Genomic DNA, 15,255 nt, shown 5'->3' on the forward strand with positions numbered 1-15,255 from the left:
CTTTATTACCCCCTGTCACCCCTCCACGATCCTGCTCTTCTGTCTTCTTTCTTTCTAGTGTAGTAGTAGTGACGATTGTAGTGAGGATGAGGTTCACCAGCCCATCACTTGGGGCTGGGGCATCTCATCCTCACTACAATCCTCACTAGTGTAGTAGTAGTGACGATTGTAGTGAGGAAGGATGAGGTGCACCAGCTCATCACTTGGGGCTGGGGAACCTCATCCTCACTACAATCCTCACTAGTGTAGTAGTAGTGACGATTGTAGTGAGGAAGGATGAGATTCACCAGCTCATCACTTGGGGCTGGGGAACCTCATCCTCACTACAATCCTCACTACAATCGTGCAGCAGCGTGCAGCCTTCACTCCGTGACTGATCAGTGCTGGCTGTCAGCGGTAACAGCGGTAACGCTGACAGACGCGTTACCATAGCAACGATGCTCTCGGAGCCGCGGTTAGCGGTGACGTCACCGCTAACTGCGTTGCTATGGCAACGGTGATCTCCGTTAATGACCGGCTGTGTCAGCCGGTCCCTAACGGAACGGGGAGTCGACTGTGTGCTAGAGCATGTCGCCGGTACACGGCGATACACATATGTGCACCGTGTACCGGAGAGATGCACTCGCAGGTCCTACATGACGTGTCATAGTCATGTGACCAGTCTGTAGCCAATGAGATAATAGCCACGTGACTGGTCACATGGCTATTTTGACGTCACGATAGGTCCTGCATCTCTGCTGGCAGTGCAGGTCACCGGGAGGATAAGCGATCATCGGATGGAATAGCGGCAGGAGACAGAGTGCAGAAGGGATCGCGGGGACCGGTAAGTGTTATGGCAATGTTTATTAACTGTTTGTGTACATTTATAATGCATTTTTATGTGTTTGTGATTGCCTCCCATTATAGCCTATACGTTCGAGTTCGGTTCGTCGAACGTTCGACGAGCCGAACTCGAACGGGACCCCCGTTCGGCGAACCGGCCTCGAGCCGAACCGGGACCGGTTCGCTCATCTCTAGCGGTGACTACCGCACGTCACAGCCCAGCCTTGAGGGGAGGAGCCAGAGGACGCCAGTGTGGAGCGGTGAAGGCAGAGCGCGCTCTTACCCTCCATCAGCTGTTGAAGGTACGGGCTCCAGTGTGGAGTACAGGGGGGGTTTCCTCCACTGAAATCCCCCCTGTCACGCAAGTATGTGATCACACTGTCCACCCGCCCGCTGTGCTCAGCTGTCAGGAGAGCGGGCGGTGTCGGCAGTGTGATCATATACTCCCCCCAGCAGCACAGGTGACCGGACGCTGCATGGGACCAATCTGCTCCACTCTGTCACCTGCACAACAAGTCCCAGAGTGGAGACAGTTAGTGACATGTAGCATCCGGTCACCTGCACAACAAGTCCCAGAGTGGAGACAGTGACATGCTCTGCTCTAACACATAGTGTGCTGCATGTCACTATCTTTCTCCACTCTGGGACTTGTTGTGCAGGTGAGAGTGTATACAGTTGGTACTATGCAGCAGAAATCACAGAGTGGGGCAGTTAGTGACATGTATCATCCGGTCACCTGCACATCAAGTCCCACAGTGGAGACAGTTAGTGACATGTAGCATCTGGTCACCTGCACAACAAGTCCCAGAGTGGAGACAGTGACATGCTCTGCTCTGACACATAGTGTGCTGCATGTCACTATCTTTCTCCACTCTGGGACTTGTTGTGCAGGTGACCGGATGCTGCATGTCACTATCTGTCTAAACTGTGGGACTTGTTGTGCAGGTGACCGGATGATACATGTCAATAACTGCCCCACTCTGAGACTTGTTCAGGTGAGAGTGTATACAGTTGGAACAATGCAGCAGAAGTCACAGAGTGGAGCAAGTTAGTGACATGTATCATCCGGTCACCTGCACAAGTCCCAGAGTGGATACAGTGACATGCAGCACACTATGTGTCAGAGCAGAGCATGTCACCAACTTGCTCTGCTCTGTCATCTGCGGTGCTGCATGTCACGTTTTTGCCGCGATTTGGTGCGTTTTTTGCTGCGTTTTTGCTCACTGCGCTTTTAATCAGTGCACAATGCCATTAAAGATTGTTGATGAAAAAAAAAAAAAAGGTCTGATGTCATTTCCTTATTCAAAATGTTCATTGTATGCAGGAGAGCAGACAGCAGCTGCAGAACTACAAGGCTCAGCATCCTCCATTCACTAGTGTATGCAGGAGAGCAGACAGCAGCTGCAGAACTACAAGGCTCAGCATCCTCCATTCACTAGGGAAGCAGGAGAGCAGACAGCAGCTGCAGAACTACAAGGCTCAGCATCCTCCATTCACTAGTGTATGCAGGAGAGCAGACAGCAGCTGCAGGACTACAAGGCTCAGCATCCTCCATTCACTAGTGTATGCAGGAGAGCAGAAAGAAGCTGCAGAACTACAAGGCTCAGCATCCTCCATTCAGGACTGTATGCAGTTTTTTACCCAAAAAGAAAAAAAAATTTACATGGGCTTCGCCATATTTTTGTATGCTAGACGGGTACAGCAGGCAGGTACGGGCTGCCCCCAACCCCCAGCTGCCTATTTGTACCCGGCTGGGAACCAAAAATATAGAGAAGCCCTTTTTTTTTAAAATTATTTCATGAATTTCATGAAATAATTTAAAAAAAAATGACGTGAGCTTCGCCTAATTTTGGTGTCCAGCCGGGTACAACTAGGCAGCTGGGGATTGGAATCCACAGTGAAGGGTGCCCAAGCTTTCTGGGCACCCCCACTGCGAATTGCAGTCCACAGCCACCCCAGAAAATGGCGCTTTCATAGAAGAGCCATCTTCTGGCGCTGTATCCAACTGTTGCAGCTGCCCTGATGCCGGGTGGCTCGCTGGGTAATAATGGAGTTAGGGCTAGCTGTATATTATCAGCTAGCCCTAAGCCCGAAATTCATGGTGTCACGCCAATATTAGACATGGCCACCATGAATTTCTAGTAATGATAAAAAAAAAACACAACACACAGAAAAATATTTTTATTAGAAATAAAACACAACACAATTAGCGACTCCATCTTTATTGAAATAAAGCACCCCCTCCGCAGTAATCCTGGGTTAGGGTCCCGCACCGTCCTATCCGGATCCAATATCATCTGATCGGTTTGCTGGAAGGCAAAGCGATCAGATGATGTGTCAGGTTAAAGGATGTGAATCACATCACACAGCAGCTGATTGTATAAAAACCGATTATACAATCAGCTGAAGCATCAGTGCAAAAAAAAAAAAAATACATACTCACTTATGTGCTGATTACCGGCAGCTCCTGCAGCGGAGTCTGATCCTGGCCCATCACTGCAGGAGCTGCCGGTAATCAGCTGATGAAGTCCCCTGATGGCAGGATCAGCTGATAGCCGGCCGGGCGTGAAAAAGCCGGCGACACCGCGAGAATCGATCAGCTGATGTGTCAGGTGACTGTGACTCGCCCACCCCAGGGCTATGGGACACCCGGTGCCGGGCCGGACTAGTCCGGGGGACGTCAGTGGTGGCGGGGCCCGACTCCGAGGCCCTGGTGGGTGTCAATAAAATGTGGCTGATGACTTGGTGATGAATAAAGTTGTGTTTGTGACGCCACCTGTGGTATGCGGCTATTAAGCCGCCGCTGCTGTGTAAGGCCTCCGGGGTGATGATATGGCAGCAATGATGGTACTGCTCCCCACAGGTGGAGCAATGCCCCGGGGCACACTGTTGGTGCTCGTGAGAGTCTATGGTGTAGTGGAAAGCTAAGCAGACGGAATAACAGAGGCAACTCCAAGGGTGCAGTTTCAAGTTCTTTACTCACACGTCCTGGTATGCGCACACTGGTGCCCTCAGACGACTGGAACCCACTGTCAGGGACCTCCGCCGTTTCTGGGTGATTCTTGGAGTAAATACCGGTACCCTTCTCTCTAAGGTGTCTCTGTCTTCAGCTGTCTTCCTAAGCCTAGCTCTTTTAGGATGAACCTGCTCGGCCTCCTCTACAGCCTCCAGGCTGGGGGTCACCTGTCGGATGATTCTCCCTTTCCTAGAGGTTCTGCTGTGGGCTGTGGCCCGGGGAGTTTACAACTTTCCCTGGGCCTCAGTTTTTACTGTTTGGAGATGATTTTGCACTCCTCCGGTTTCTAGGGACCGTCCCCTGTTGCAGCTTGATCCCTCCACTGATGTTCCTGTGGAGCAGGCCACCACAGCTCTACAGCTATCCGTGGCCCTGGGATCCCTTCTTTTCTCTGCTTGGTGTCACCTGGACCCTCTGAGTCCCAGGATCTTCACCAGGAAGCGTCTCTTTCTTCTTCTCAGCTCCTGACTGACTTGGAGCTCTCTTTCCTTCTCTCCTCCTTGCCTGCCTCCTGCAGACCTCCTCCTCCTTCCCCACTCTCTCTCCTTCTTCTGTTGCTTTCTCTGTGCGGACACTCTGAGCTCACAGAGCTCCTTTCTCTTTCACAGCTACATGCTGTCTCCTCACTCTCTCACTCTCTGAGGTAAACTGAAACTAACTTGACCTTCCTTTCTCTGACTGCTCTCTGGTGGCTCCTCCCACCTCCCCAGTTGCTAAGCTGTACCCTATAGGAGCAGGGATGGGTCTTACGGCCCCTCCCAGCATGCAGCATGGGAGGGTAACTGCCACTGTCCCTGGTCCCAGTATGTACCTAACAATGGGTGTTGTGTAGATTTACCAGGGGACCGGTGTTCACTCCTTTCCTCACCCAGAATGGGGCATCACACCGCTGGATGGGGTGCAATGTCCTGTGACGACGGAAGCCTCAAGGGCGCCACAACTGCATCAGGTGATCCACCACCAGGTCCTGCAAGCTTCGTACGTGCCCCGTGGAGACTGCACACAGCCGAAGCGGCGGTACCGAGACAGGGGCTGGAAGCAGGCATGGCACCGGGACCCTACAGACAGGTGAGTATGACATACACACACACATACACACTCACACACACACTGTATATACGCACACACACTGTATATACACACACACACACACACAATGTATATACGCGCACACATACACATACACTGTATATACGCGCACACACACTTTCTTCCCCTGGCTGTGTAGAGCTGCTGCTGTCTCTGTGTGATTGATCTCAGTGCACATCCACTGGGAAGAGGCAGGGAGGAGGGTTTGGTTGGAGAGCTGAGGGGGGTGTTACACACAGTGGGTGTGTTAGATAAGCTAGACACCGCCCTAGAGCCACAAAGAATTCTGGGACTTGTAGGAACTGAATACAGGAAGTCAGAGGAGAGATTAACCCCATCAGATCTGGAGCCAGCAATGAGCATGTGCTGCTGGTGCACAATAAAAGGTAATTTTGCTGAAAAAACATAATAGATGTGTTGAGGGGCACATATTAGCAAGATTTATCAGAAAAAAAAAAAAATCAGTTTTGGTAACTGGACAACTTCTTTAAGCTATAAAGTTGTGGTGGACTGCATAATGCAGCAAACTGGAACATGGGTTTCTTTGAGATCCAACAGCTAATGAGGGAAGCATATCACATATGGAAGCTTTTTGAAGACGCAACCAAATTAGTTCGTAGAGACTAGAGTTGAGCGATGTTCGAGGTTCGAGGTTCGCCAATTTCATGTTCGAGTGATTTTGGGGGTGCTCAAGATCGAACACGAACGTGAGCTTTATGCTAAAAGCTCGATAGCTCGAGTTACGTTCGAGAACGGTTCGATCAGCAAAAAGCCTAGCTATTTACTAGCTGGCTTTTCACTGTAATAGTGTGAGTTACTCTGTGATTCACACTATTATCTAATTTCAGTGTATAGTGTGCGGGAGCGGCGCGTTTAGATCAGTGCTCCTGGGATAATGGCGATCGCCATTTTTTTTTTTTCCTTAAGCGCGTGTGCAGTGGGGCGGGCCAGCATGTCAGCCAATCCCAGACACACACACAGCTAAGTGGTCTTTTTTGCCAGACAAGCAAGGGCATGTGTCATAGGCTGTCCATGTCACATGTCCTTGCATTATAAATATGGGCATTTTCTCTCATGGCGCCATTATCTGCTTTCTGCGTGTAGGTGACAGTCACCAGTTACGCAGCTCCTGGCACCGCTCCGGCTGTGTACGCTATACACACAGCGCTCTACAGATTAGGGACAGAAGTTTATTTCAGTCCTTTTCAGGGCTCATTTTCTCAGGCTCAAAGTCATAGGTGACAGGTCCGTAGAAACGCTGTATACAGCTTCAGATAACAGCGTCTGTGTACCTAAGCTCAGGGAATTCCTTGCTGCATTTCACCATTAGGAGGGATAGAAAGTGAGGCTTCCTTTCATGTTCACTGACCCAGAGAACCCGGCCATTGTACCCACCTGCCCACTTTTGCCATGCTATTTTTATAGCAATCAGTGCTGGACATAAGTGGCATCCAAAAAAGTGGATGCTCTACTAATTTTGTGTCCCACTGGTGCCAAACATTTGCCAGCACCTCTGCATTAAACCCTGATGCACATTTTGCTACTCTATTGTTAAAGCAAACAGTGCTGGACATAAGTGGCATCCAAAAAGTGGCTGCTATACTAATTTTGTGTCCCACCAGTGCCAAGCATTTTCCAGCACCTCTGCATTAAACCCTAATGCACATTTTGCTACTCTATTTTTATAGCAAACAGTGCTGGACATAGGTGGCATCCAAAAAGTGGCTGCTATACTAATTTTGTGTCCCACCGGTGCCTAGCATTTTCCAGCACCTCTGCATTAAACCCTGCTGCACATTTTGCTACGCTATTTTTATAGCAAACTCAGGGAATTCCTTGCTGCATTTCATCATTAGGAGGGATAGAAAGTGAGGCTTCCTTTACTGTCCTGGTACCCACAGAACACGACCACTGTACCCACCTGCTCACTTTTGCCACGCTATTTAATTTTCCCAAAGAGCTGACTCTTTTTCTGCCTTCCTAAAATTGTCTGGAATACTAAGTTAGTGTTCCTTTGCTGCCAAGCAAGGTACAACACATGTGCATTCTACACTCTTTTCCATTTCTGGAACGCAATTATTAACTGTAGGTAGTCCAGCCAATCTGTGACGAAGGTGCAGGCATGGAGATAATGTTTCCTTCATCCAATGGTGGTTCTCTCGATGTCTGACAGCTCAACAATACCATCTGTTTACACTTCCAAAACAAGTGACGACCTGCCAATCACATTCCCGTTTATGGGTAAAGGGGTGGAAGTTCAGCGTGAAAAAGCATGTGTGACTGCTGTCCCCACAGTCACAGAGGATGAAGAGCATGCAGATGCACTTGATGGGGCAGGCGGTGGTTGCACAGGCATGCTAGGCTGCATTGTATGAATGAAATTCCCATTGCGACTTATGCTTCATTTTAAGTCTTGTACTTGGTGGGCTCCACAGTATGCAGCAAAACCAGGCAACAGGAAAAGGACTCAAGGCAGTTGGGTTGATAAATGATTGTTTAACTTTCCCAAAACAAACAATAAGAACCATGCATAAAATTGTAATAATAGAACAATCTATTCAGTTGCCTACTACCTGCTAATCCTTCTGCGTAGCAGCAGTAATTGTGTATTTGTGCGTGTGTGTGTGTCTGTGTGCGAACACGACTTACCAGTGGCGCATCACAAGAGCTTCAAAGTTATCTACCTAAACATAGACAAAACACATTACCCCCCTGAATACCCTTGTTAGCTGAAGCCCCACAGATAAGGCAGATGATAACAGTGTGAATGCAAACCACACAGCTCTGCAACACAGTCATGGAAATCTTGAAAAGCAACAGTCAATGCAAACATGTGTCGCTGTCCCTCTATGATTAAAACTGTAAGTGACAATTTGACAGTGCAGAGGCAGCAAGTCTTGTTGTTTATATAGTCGGCCAATGCAGAACAGATATGTGTTTTACTAATAAAACAAAGTGTTGTGTGCACGCATTACTGTCTGGGCACAGCCTACCACACCCGGGTACTGTGATGTCCAGTTGCCATGAACACTGACTTTACGCTCCTCTCATGGTAAACAGTATGGACAGAACGGGAAGAATGTTGGTCTGTGGCACAGGATGTTGCTCACTGGCGTTACGGTGCTCCTCACCAAACTCCAACATGACTCCCCTCACAATTGAACGAAATAAGCATGTTGCAATGACAGTGGCTAAAGCTGAGCAATACACCCTCACGCTATCAATTCATATCCATGTGACACTTCATGGAGGAAGTACTCAAAGTTGTGAGTTTTTGCTTTCTACTTAGAGATTGTTGACAAATCTTACAGATTACACGACTTGGGTGATCCTTTGCGATGTCCAAAAAGTCCTAGCCTAGGCAAGGCTTACAGCCCATGCGACCTGCATAGCCAACATGACTTATGCTCAGAGGCAGAGTTGGGGCCGAGGATTCAGTTGTTGTGTCCAGGAAAACACAACGTAAACTCGTCATCAGTAGCATCCTCCTCCACCTCCTCTGCTGACGTCATCGACTGGCTGACTTTGGTTTGACAGTAAGTGGGGTCTCCAACTTCATCATCACCCTGTGTTTTTCATTCCCCTCGACCTGATTCCTTCGTGACAACCTCTTCCTGCCTGACCGAATAGGAAAGTTGTCGTTACAATCAGGTATCTGAGTCTCCTCATCATGTTCCCCATTGTCTCCACCAGGATGATGATTTATGGTTTGGAAATGAGGGTGTACATGATGTTCAGCACCATCTTCATCGGGGCCTGGATCCGACTCACAAAGCTTCTGGCCATCTGTGCACATCATTTCCCCTGTCTCCTGGAACTTGCTGCCTCAACACGTCAGATTACCTGCTACACCCGCAAGCTTCAAACGGAAACTGAAAACTCATCTGTTCAGAAATGACTATAACCTTCAATGACCCCACCACCGTGCGTAGCTGCCGCCCAACCTACGCCCCACCTACTGTCTCCTCCCCAAAATTCTTTACAATATAATCCTGCAATGGCAGGGCCCTCTTCTCTCTGTACCAGTCTGTCTATTCTTACTTGTATATGTATTCTGTATGTAACCCCCTTCTCATGTACAGCACCATGGAATCAATGGTGCTCTATAAATAAATATTAATAATAATAACTTCTTTGTCTGTACTCACTGCAGCTTTGGAGCAGAACTCTGATTCCTAGGCTATAGTGTGACTGAACAGCTCTGCAGACTCAACCATCTCTGTTACCCCATACTCAGCAGGGCTGGTGGAAACTTGAGAGCTGTTATGAAGCAAGTGCGATTGGGTTGACACCACAGTGGAATGGAGTATTTGTGATATTGAATTTGAGGTGGAGGAGAGGCCACTTTATGGCGCACTTGAGATCCATTGAAGCAGCTGCTGTTTTGGTGCCTCATCTACTTTTGTTAGCGATGGTCATGTCCGTGTAAAAAGGATCATATCAGATTATCCACGCGAAGAAGTACACCTGTTATTTTGGCTGTTATTTGTTGTTACGAATCAGTGCCGCCGTAAATGCAAGCAACCTGCTGCGGTTCCAGTTGCGCCCAGGCGTCAGTTGCCATTTAGGGCTGTGCCTCGGGTTGTCTAGCTAGCTGCTTTCTCCTCCACGTCTAAGTGTGGAGAGGCGGCTAGTGCGCATGCGTGTTCCGATTTACCACAGCCGCAGCCTAACTGCAGTGTTTCGCCTAGTGAGTATCCTCAGCCTGACTGTGCCATTCCTGAGGCTAAGTCTTCATTTTGGGCTACAGTGCATGCTCCCACACTTTGTGTGAAAAGCCTCTTTGCACAGGTACTTGGACTTCTGACCGGGTCTAAATCATGTGTTGTGCCTAGACATCATGCTGAAGCTGATAGTCTTTTTTTCGGAGACTGTATTTCATGCTACTGAGCATGCTCAGGCACTTACTGCATCAGAGGCTAGGTCCGGTAATGAACTCTTTGGCCTTGCCCCTGATGTGGGGGGCACATATAGACCACAGGGCATCAGGTGTCCTGACAATGTGGCCAGGCAACTCCCAACTGGCTTGCAGAGGCCCGCCCCTATGACTTGTCACCTCATTATTGTTGGTCAGACGATGACTGTTGAGGTGTTTGGGTCGTGGCTGCCATGAGGTCATCATTGAAGTGGCGGTTCCGAATAGGACGCTAGTTAAGCCACTCATGACGTGTCATTCTGCTTTTGTCTCCAGGAGGTGCATTGTGGTCCACCCAGGTTTGCGGTGGACCCAGGTTATAAAAGGGTCTGGAGCCAACAAGGAGGTGCGCAGTCTTCTATTATGCTCCGAAAGAGCACACCTCCATGTGTTGAACCCATTGTGGCTTTAGGCCAGAGGTAGGCACTAGGGGGATAGGGCGTCAATGCAGGCTGCCACCACAGTTGGTAACGCAGAATGGTTAAGACCAGCTCCTGTCCTACCAGTCCTGCTAGTGCAGCCCAGTGGCATTAACAGGCCTGCTGCTGATGCACCTGCTCTCCACGGTTGTGTCCCCTACGCACACGGTCAGCGTACTCAATGGCCCCAGTGATGTTAACAGGGAGTTCCTGGGCTGGGTGGGCGTGTGTACCGTGTGACGCTAACAGGGCTCCCAGTCTCCAGATCCGAGTGGCGTCTAACTTGGTTCAGGCTACTATTAGTTTCAGAGTCAAAGAGCTCTGTATCCTCCACCTAACCTTCCAGTTGCCAACCTCTCCTTTTCCATCTGGGAGCACGGTGGACACCGACTGGCGATGGGGATATATACCTTTCTCTTTCTTTTCTTCTTAATTTTTTTATATAGCGGTAACATAGTATATACCACCTTATCCAAATCTGCCAGTCCCACCATAACAGATGTTGTTTCTTCAGCAAATGTTACTGTTGTTTAACCACCAAACCCACGGACACAAACTTTTTTCCCCTTTCCAACACACCTGTTCCCCTATCCACCAGTATCTGTCCTTTTTCAACTCATTTTGTATATGACCAAAAGTGCAACCCTGCAGGGACACCGTACTCAATGCCATCTCAGCACAGCAGCCAGCCCTCGGTCCCTCAGATGTGGACAAGTAAAAGACCATTTCCTCCTATCCATGACAAAGCATTGAGATTCACTCTGTGCACCACTGGTGTTTAGTGGAATAGCAGATCTAAGATTGCGTACCACCTTCTGCTGATACTCCTGCATACGTGCATCCCTTTCTATGGCAGGAATTATTTCGCAAAATTTTGTGTTGTACCAGGGATCTAATAGTGTGGCAACCCAGTAGTCAGCATTACTTCGAATTCGTACAATCCGAGGGTCATGATGTAGGTAGTGCAGCAAGAAGGCGCTCATGTGTCTTGTGCATCCAGGAGGACCAAGTCCTTGGTGTGCTGGTGGCGGAGAGGTGAGAATCGTGCCTCCTTCCTCTGCCCTCTCCCCCCAACCTCGCACAACCGAAATGTGAGCAAGCTGTCACTCATTTGCTGAGTCTTCCATGCCCATCGCCAATTCGTCCTCCATTTCTTCATGGGCTCCTGCACCTTCCTCAACAGTTTTGCTGATACTATGCGCCCTTGATAATCCCTCTCCCCCACCGTCCCATGACTGCCGCCTAGGTGCCGCTGACCGTCTGGACCTTGGAGATCTTGTTATCCCTTCCGTATATGACTCCTCCTGTACTTCCTCCCCTTCCTCTTGTCCCAACACCTGACTCCGAATAATGCTTACAGTGTGCTCCATCATGTAGATGACCAGAATTGTCACGCTGAGAATGGCATCGCCAGTGCTAAACATCTTCGTTGACATTTGTAAACTGTGTAGAAGGGTGCATAGGTCCTTGATCTGACACCACTCCAGCAGCGTGATCTGCACCACCTCTGGATCAAGTTAGCCAAGGGTATACGTCATAATGTATTTCAGCAGGGCTAGGCGGTGCTGCCACAGACGGTGCAACATGTGCAGATTCAAATTCCTGCGTGTCGGCACATCGCATTTTAGGCGTTTAACCGCCAGACCTAAAGACTTCTGGAGCGATGAAAGTTGTTGAGCTGCTGGTTGCGAATGATGGAAGTGAGCACATAGCGAGTGTGCCCGCTGCACAAGACCATGTAGGCCGGGATGGTGTTTTAAAAATTGCTGGAGAATCATATTCAACACGTGAGCCATGCAAGGCCAGGTGACAATGTGTTCCTTTCGTGCATAGTGCTGATGATGGGAGAGGAGTCGATGCCAGCGGCGCAGGTGGACGCAGGTTATGCTCACCCACTCGGCTGCGTTACCTTGACAGATGCAGAAACACTGGATGAATGAAGGTGGTGGGTGTCTCACAGATGAAGTACCATCATTCAGCTACAACTAATGGGAAGACACCACACCCTTTTTTAGGCCCATCCTGTCTGCTGACCACTGCCAGACATAGCTATGAACCTCTGGTTACTGTTACCCCCAGTTCTGTTTTGTGATTTTGTGTGCTTGTTACCTGACTACTTTTCCTGCTTTCTGTCTATGTACCTCATTGGCCGATCCGCATTTCACCTCTGCTTGTTTACTGATTAAGTCCTGGCCGTCCCATTTTGTTCCTCTTCCTCAATTAATGTTTTGACCCTGCCTGACTACTATTCTCTTGAACTGCAGCCTTCCACGGGTATTGATCACCTTGGGCCCTGTGTAATTCCAAATCCCTGTATAGGGGTTAAAGGGTTTCAGGGCTCTGGGGGTCCTGCTTGGTGAGTGGCTTCCCCCTAGCCTATCCTTTACAGCCCATCTGAGTGTGTGGATCAAGGAAGACATTACACCGTGCTCTCTGCAGAAGGCCATGTAGGCTAGGATAGTGCTTTAAAAATTGCTGGACAACCAGGTTCAACACATGAGCCACACAAGGCACGTGTGTCCCATTGTCACGGCGAAGGGCCGCACCCAGGTTTGCATCATTGTCGCACCCGGCCTTCCCTGGCTGCTTGTTGAGTGGAGACAACCATTGATGAAACTCAGTCTCCAGAGCTAACCGTCCACAACTCCTCAGCTGTGTCTCACATTTCCCATACATTTCAAAGCAAACATTTGACCGCCTGATGGCATTGAGCTCTACTGCCAGCATAGTAAGGAGGTGTGTGGGATTCCTTGTGCGCAGTTACAAGGAAGGGTGGCCCGACCACACAGGGTTTTGGCCGAGGTGGAGGACCCAGACAAGGTTGAGGAGGCAGAAGCAGTGTATTAACTTCTACATACAGAGGAAGGATTGACACACAACTCCTGAGGACGGCAAGACTTGTACATCAGACCCTTCTCCATCTCTCCCCATAGTAACCCATTGCCCAGTCAGCGGCATATAACGCCCCTGTCCATGCTTACTGGGCCAAGTATCTGTGGTGAAATGCACCCTGTCACACACAGACTTTCTCAAAGAAGCGGTGATGTTTGGTGCGACATGCTGGTGTAGCGGGCACGCCTTTGTTGGAGAAGGAGTGGCGCCTGGGCATCGGCTCTTGGGACACTGCGATGGGCATAAGGTCTCGAACATCCTTGGTTAAAAAGGTTAGAAAGGCAGCATTTCGGTAGCCAACAGTTTGCAGATGCTGACAGTCAACCTCTAAGCCATGTCATGCCCTTCTAAAAGCATGTAAAACACAGCAAGGAGACTCCAACCACAGTCTCCCTCGTTTCCACTAATTGGGCCTCAGACACCCCACTTGACTGGCATCAGTTGATCCCCATTTTCAAGATGAAAAAGATGCTTTGCATGAAGCACTCTCAAAAATATACCAGCCTTTTGTCTCCCCTGGCTGACACAGGGGAAGAAAAGTCCTCTGTGATCCATGACTTGTTCATCTTGGTGAACGTTAGTATGTCCACATTGTCAGTGGACAGACGCGTGTGCTTCTCTATCAGCACACCCCCAGCAGCACTGAAGACACGTTCCGAGAGAACGCTGGCTGCGGGACACAACAAGATCCCCCAAGGCGTACGTGGCGAGCTCAGGCAATTTATCCAGATTGGAAGCCTAAAATGAGCAAGGCTCAAGTTGCACAGTAATGGCATCGATGTTCCCTTGCATATGCTCATACATCTGTGTCTCCTCCTCTTTTTCCTCATCCAGCTGTTTAGTTTTCGCATGACTATTTGTTCTTGTCACTTTCCCATGTGTTTGTGTTGTCTTGGGAGGTGTTTGGCACCTTTTGGACAACTTTGAGGGTGTTTTCCAGGTGTTTGTATGTGTTTGTGATTGCCTCCCATTGTTTCCTCTCGGGTTCAAGAGTTCGACGAACGGTTCGACGAACGGCTCGTCGAACGGGGCACCGTTCGTCGAACCAAACCGAACTCAAACTCTAGGGGGGTGGCTCATCTCTAGTAGAGACACGTGGAATTAGCATTGTAATCTCATTAATATGTATCTTGGAAGAAACAAATGTTATAGAAAAAAATGAAGGCATTTTTAAAGCTTCCAAAAGGAGTCCAAATACTGTATGCATATAACTAAGATAAGCTCTGTCATCTGCTCTTTGATGCTTTTGCAGAGCAAATGTCTGCCTTCCAAACAACATAGCAGAAGACCCAGGGGCGTACATCAAAATAATGGGGTCCCATAGCAGATTTTAATTGGCCATCATCCCCCTCCCCAAAAAAAAAGTATTAATAATATTGATTGGCTGGGTCACATAAGAACATATCTTATAACTCTTCAGTCCTTTCAAAGTAATTGTCCTCCTATTGAAACCTCTATATTCCTATTTAATTGGAGCCATAAAGTATGATGCAAACAAAAGTGCCCCACAAACACTGTAACACCCCCACAGGGAATTCCTCCACAGCACCCTCTACAGGGTACTCTCCGCTGTACCCTCAACTACCCTGGCAATGAATGGTGACCCCAACACATTATGACCCCCAACTGTGATCCCCACACAGCCCCCATGCATTATAATGGGCCTACATACAGTCCAGTGACTTCTTCTATCCCTCCAAATAGTATAATGGCCTCCACATAGTATGATGGGACTCACACAATCCTTAACACTGCATAATTGCTTGCATACAGTATAATGGCCCTCAAACAGCCCTCCATAAATTATAAAGGCTCCCTCATAGATCTCCAAATATTACATTGGCCTCCTCAAAGCTTTTCATATAGTATAATGAGTCACACATACAGTAGTCCTTCATATATCAGAATGCACCCCGATAATATTCCATGTATACAGTAGCCTTAATAGTCGTCCAACTATTATAATGCACCCCATAGTGCTTCATGTATTATAATGTACCCCATAGTCCTCCATATATTATAATGCATACTCCATAGCCCTCCATATATTATAATGCAGCCCTCATAGTCCTCCAAATATTATAATGCACTTCATTGTCCTC

Source organism: Anomaloglossus baeobatrachus, chromosome 7, assembly GCF_048569485.1.
Source record: "Anomaloglossus baeobatrachus isolate aAnoBae1 chromosome 7, aAnoBae1.hap1, whole genome shotgun sequence".
Taxonomy (NCBI): Eukaryota; Metazoa; Chordata; class Amphibia; order Anura; family Aromobatidae; genus Anomaloglossus; species Anomaloglossus baeobatrachus.